Source organism: Macrobrachium rosenbergii, chromosome 3 (genome assembly GCF_040412425.1).
Source record: "Macrobrachium rosenbergii isolate ZJJX-2024 chromosome 3, ASM4041242v1, whole genome shotgun sequence".
Taxonomy (NCBI): Eukaryota; Metazoa; Arthropoda; class Malacostraca; order Decapoda; family Palaemonidae; genus Macrobrachium; species Macrobrachium rosenbergii.
The window spans coordinates 87,935,892-87,942,146 of NC_089743.1; positions in this window are offsets into that span (position 1 = coordinate 87,935,892).

Below are 6,255 nucleotides of genomic sequence, written 5' to 3' on the forward strand. Positions count from 1 at the left end.
GGAGGCAGTTTTATGAGGAGAGGCATTACTTCCATATTAGTAGTAATTAAAGAAGCAGAAGTATCAGGAAAAGGAGAGGCTAAGAGTGTGGTATGTGCTAGTCGCCTGTACTTATCATAGGCTAAGTATAGATGATTATAAAGGGGTAGTGATCACAGCAGTAGATTCTGCTTCCTACACTTCTCAACATAATGCGTTGAAAGGATGGCAAGGCCAAGTTTTCAAGTCTCCCGGTACGTATTATCAAGCTGGCCTCTGCTTTATGAGATCTTAGGCTTTACCAAATACTGTACTGTATGGCTTTACTCCTTTTGTATCTTTTAAATGTGCTTAGTCAGTGTGAGTTTGAGATGTTAATACTTAGTGGATTGGTTACCTCAACTTGACAAACTTTGTGCTTATTGGATACTTTATTACATGTATAATTGTTTGCTATGCTCCCATTTTATATTTGATGCATTTTCAAATAGATTTCATAAAACCTAAGTGTTAAGTGCAGGTTACTTCAGGTTAGGAGCTATGTTGAATTAATGTTAGCAGTAAGATATCTAGAAAACATTCAAGTGTAGGGTATGGTAAAGGGTCTATGTTACCTAACGGACCTTGTTACTTATCAGAAAGCCAGATATGTGAAAACATGTCACCATGTTTCCAATGATGGCTTTTAAAGTTTTGTTTTTGATGCAGTAATGTACAATATTGATTGCTTGGCTCTAACTGCAGAGGCACTTGGATGACTTCTCATTTTCAGCAATAGTAAGATTTTTTGTAGTTTTCTTGAAGTTTCAGTCCTTAAGGCTTGTGAGAGTAAATGCTGGATAGTTGAAAATATGGGATACCTCAACATACAACAGCTTGCAAAGGACCGGAAATGCCCACTGGACTGCTACATTTGATAAATAACCATGTAAACTTACTCTTTAAGGGCTTGAAATCAAAGTATGAAAACAACACTCATAAATATCAGGTAGAAATTTGTATTTTATGAACAACAATCTTGTAATCTAACCTAAAACTCCTGTTGGACTTCAGAGCAATAACCTCTCAAAGATCTTTGGAAAGAGGGTAATCACATGCCTCATCTGGCATGTAGTGAGGAAATGTTCTTTCAAACCCCCATGACTACGACACTTGACTAGAAAGTGCCGTACACACAAGTGGGAAAGCAGCAAGGGCAACATGGCTGTGGTTGACCCTCCACAAAATAATGAGGTGACGTTTTTGTGCGAGGCCAAGAAGAAGCTAGCGAAGGGTAATTTCTCATTGCAGAGTTGATGTGGTAACTTAGAGTGAAATTACCAAGATCCATTTTTATTTGAATGTTTAGGGAATATTTGTATAGTATCTTCAAGTGACAAGCTCTTCCTTGGGCGAGTTGGTAGAGTTGTGGCCTTGCACTCGTTAGGCCCGAGTTTGACTCTCCGGCCGGCTAATGAAGAGTTAGAGGAATTTATTTCTGGTGATAGAAATTAATTTCTCGTTATAATGTGGTTCGGATTCCACAATAAGCTGTAAAGCTGTTAATCAGCTCAGTGGTCTGGTAAAACTAAGGTATACTTATCTTCAAGTGACACTGGAACCACTCCCTCACCATGTTATTTGGAGATGTACTGTACTTGGCCAAGTTGGCATGCTTTTTATTGCCATTACATGATGTGTGCTGGCACCTAGGAAAAATTAGTATCCCAACCATGATGACTTGAGAAAACCATCTAAGACTTTGTAGTACTATCCATAAGGACTACTGCATGATGGATTAAAGTATCAGAGCGCTTGTAATTCAAAATGCAGTATGTCATTGACAATTAAGAACATGCTGTTTTTAGCATCAGAGAAATAGCCTCAAACCCAATTGTTTTTGTTATAAAGCAATTTACTGAAATTTGACATGACCAGAAGAAACCAAAAGAAAAATAAAAAGTAGTGTAAAAGGCAATGTACCTTGAGCTAATGGGGCACTGTAAGGAATCATGAGTACTGTTTACAATCTGAAATTTGACATGACTAGAAGAGACCAAAGGAAAAGTAAAAAGTACTGTGTAAAAGGAAATGTACCTTGAGCTAATGGGGAACTGTGAAGAATCATGAGTACTGTTTACAACCTATTGTTTAAAGCAACCCCAAACCTAGTCTACATTGAATTTAAAATCATTGACAAAAACAGCCATTTCAAGTGCTTTAGTAATAAATTTTAAAAAATGTAATGGCTGTAACAAAATTAAACATGGACTTATTTAATGAGGTAAAATATTTATAATACTTTTGATCAACACCAATGAGGGCTTGGATAGTATACAAACCATAATTTTATTTTTCCTAACTTTCCAGGAAGAGTTGGCTTTTATAGGAGGTCAAATATGACTTTTCCCAGGCTGAAAAAAACTTCCTAAGGTGTCTGTAAGTGTACATTAGTTTTGTAAGATCAGTGTTTTTTCAGTTAGTATGAAAAAACTTTAAATAGGCTCAAGGACTTCTTAACATTTGAATTTCTAGTTTGTCAACTAAGAAGACCAGGCTTGTACATGTATATCAACTGCAGTAGTCTGGTAACTTATATTATGGATTCTTTGTCTGCTTATAGATGATTATATAACTGTACATATATAAGGAATGGTATTGTTGCTTCTAGAAAGTCAAATCTTTAATAGTAACAGTATGGCCAGCAGAAACTTCAGCATTTTCAGTTATAAATTTATTTATTTCCATGTGGTTAGTTACGATGTATCTTCATTGTTCACAAACGTACCTCTCACTGAAACTATATATATAATAATTAGCACTTTATTTCGTACTGAAGTGCTTTTGAAGGTTTTGATACTAATTCTTGTAGGACACTGTTGGGACTGGCTGTGATGGATAAATATTTCATTTTTAGCAAAAAAAAGTATTTAAACAAACTGATGGCATGGCAATGGGTTTTCCTTTAGGTCACACTTTTGCCCATATTTTTGTATCACTTACAAAAACTGTTTCTTGATCACTGTCCTCCGTCTTTTAAACCTGTTTTTTGTAAAAGATACATAGGTGATACATTTGTACTTTTTAAAGAAAAAGATCATGCACATTTGTTCCTGAAGTTCATGAACCCATTTCTTTCGAACATTAGTTTTAATATGGACATAGAGTCAGATAACGAACTGCCATTTTTAGATGTATATAACAGTTTCATGATGTAATGTCAGTTTTTAATAGGTGTTTTCAAAAAGACTTACTTGATTGGGAACAAATTTTTTTAGCATTTATCCATTGGTTTTTAAACTTATGCTTGTAAAACTTTGTTATGTATGGCATCTAATTTATCATGCAATTGGGTCAAATGTCGTGAGGTAATTTTCTTGCAAAACTGTTTTAGCAGAAGTTGTTATCCATCCCACCTATTTGAGAAAATTTTTAGGGTTTTTAATTGACATTGTTAAGCCTAAAACATCCACTTTTAATGTACCTAAAAAAAGAGTTATATATATCTTTGCCCTTTTGCTCAACGTACAAACATGTAAAACGAGAACTCACTGTGGTACTTAGCAGTACAGTATGTATCCATATTATTAAATTTTATTTTAGTTTCAAGAACTGTCAGAGATGTGTGTAGCAAGTCAGTCTTTCTTCAGCAGAGACTTCAGGCTTCTTTGCCTTGCAGGGATGTGAACAACTATTAATTTAAAGATTTGTTCCAGGGAGGAGAAATGTCACAGCTAATGCTGAGATGAGGAGAAATTAGTGAATCTTTTGTAATGGGTGATACATTCTTAGGAAAACCAACATCTATGGATGGTGTTGGGCATTCTGTTGCTGAAATTAATTGTACTGTTGGATACAGTGTTCTTTGTTCCTGCATGCAAAAGTTGATGTCTTAGTATATGACGTGGGAAGTTTTCAGGCATAAGTATTCCTTGTATTCTGTCCATTGATGTTTCTGTTTAATGAAGTGGCTGTGTTCAAAGAACTGTTGATTTCAATTGCCCCAGCAATGTTGCCCGTAGATCACCATTTTCTTCTAACAGGCATCCACTGAGGAATCATGAAAATGGCCAGTCTTTCAGTGACTTACAGTGCAAGGTTTCATCACAATCTCCCTGCCATGAACATGAGTGCTTGGAGATCATCTTCCTGCTCCAAAGACAGAGAGGATTGCTGTGGGTTCGCTACAAAAGATTGCAAGACTTTGGCTGTTATCAACAGTGAACATTTACTATGTTGACCATATTTTGTGACTGGTACCAAGAAAATATCCTGTTACTGTATTGTTCCCTAAGTTCCAAAGATAGCAAATTTCCATATATCAGGTAGAAATGGCAATGAGCCTGCCAGTGCCAACCATTAAGGGTTACAGGTTAGTGCTACCATATGTCTATTATGCATGGTAAGTTGTTATTCTATGGGTTTAGTAGGAAGCATGATGATTTGGGTACATTATCTTGCTTTATTAACCATCAGTCAGTAAGCTGAGAAAAATATTAATACTGTTGTTCGTGTAATTTTAATGTTGCAAACAAATTGTTTACAGATTTTATTGTAGGGCTTTGCTCTGCCGCCCCAGACACTCCCTGGTTGCCAGTGCTATATTGATGTATGGTAAAAAATTGTATGAAGCCCTAGGAGGTGCTCTGGGAACTTGTATGTTCTAGCTAGGGGCAGGGTAGTTGCTACTGTAGAAGATAATTTGTAAACTTCTACAATAATTCTACTAAAATTAATTGTTGTCACTTCAGGGTAGCATCGGTCTTAGTTAGGAACATGGAAAACTGACACTGAAGTACTGCAAGTCATCACAGTGCGATGGTTGATTGGTGTAGATTAAACTGGCCTCATGCCAGTACAATCCCTTCCTTTTGAGTGGATCTTGTGGTAAGGTGTTAAAGAGTATAAGATCACTACTGTTTTCCAAAAGTTTGTTGGACTTGCAAGTTCTCCTTCTGTTTGGAGGAAGGGACACACTGCTACATTAACTCAGGGACCAAGTATATCCTCATGCTCCTCAGAATATAGGCAGATTTAAATTACCCATGTGTTAGCTAAGGTTTTTGAGAAACTGCTCTCTAAGCATCTCTGAAGGTTTCTTGAAGGCCTTGGGTCTTGTGATGCACTCTTGTCAATGTCTACCATTTTGCTGAGTGCTCTTGATAATAGTGCAGATGCATGTATGGTTGGTGGCCAACAGAGCAGTATTAGTAAGTCATTTCAGGTGTTCCTCAAGGTAGTGTTCTTAGGCTTTACTATTTATTATCTGTAAAGGTGACATGTGGCAAGGTCTGGAGAACAAATTGATCTCAAACACTGATGATGCTAGTTGTCTGGCTGTTATTCGGTCTTCATGCCTTAGGTCTATGGTTGCAGATTCCTTGAATGGAGATCTATTACATATATTTCTGCAACTCAGTATATGGTCCATCCAGTACACTTTTGTCTTTGGATTCTGACTCGCATCTAAATGGTACAGTTTTAAATGTCAGTGACTTTCTTTAAGATTTTAGGTGTAACTTTTGATAATATTGCTAACTGTTTTTTCAAAAAGTTGGTATCTTGCAGAAGTGTTTTCAGATTTTTCATGTTGATGCTATCATGTCTAAGCATTTTAACTTTCTTTTTCCATGTTTGAAGTACTGTTCTTCAGTGTGGTCTTCTCACCTCACTCTTGGATAATTTTGTCATCAATGAAGCATATTTTGTCAATTGTTAATGCTGGCTTGTGCCATAGACATCAAGTGAGTTCATTATGTTTGTTGCATTAAATGTGTGTGCTACAATGACAAAACACCCTCTGCACTCTTCTTACTGGACCTAGCTGTTTTGCTGCAAACAGTGTGTTGTTTTCTATTATCAGGTTTATAAATTCTCAGTTTGCTATGAGTTTTATCTTGGCCACAACTAAAATGTGGAACAGTTTTCCAAGTGTAGCTGTGGAGTCTTTTTATCTGCAAGTGTGTGAGGAAGGAGCAAATTCATTTATGCTTTCTGCTGACATGTCCTGAATTCAGTTGTATTGGTTTTATTTTCTATTCCTTCATATTTAATTATTTATTGCCTTGTATCTCTTTGCAGATGGATTTCCCTTTGAAGCAGTCTTGGGTTTATACTGTAGTCCACTGACTGCATCCATAATGGATCCACCTGGAGATTTAAAGACAGAACGAAATGCCTAGTGTGAACTTACAGACTAGACCTTACTAACGGAGATGAAGTCTCCCCATTTTGTTGTTGTACAAAGGAGCTAGACTTCCCTGAAGAACTTGAATCTCACTGACCCTGTTATCTGTG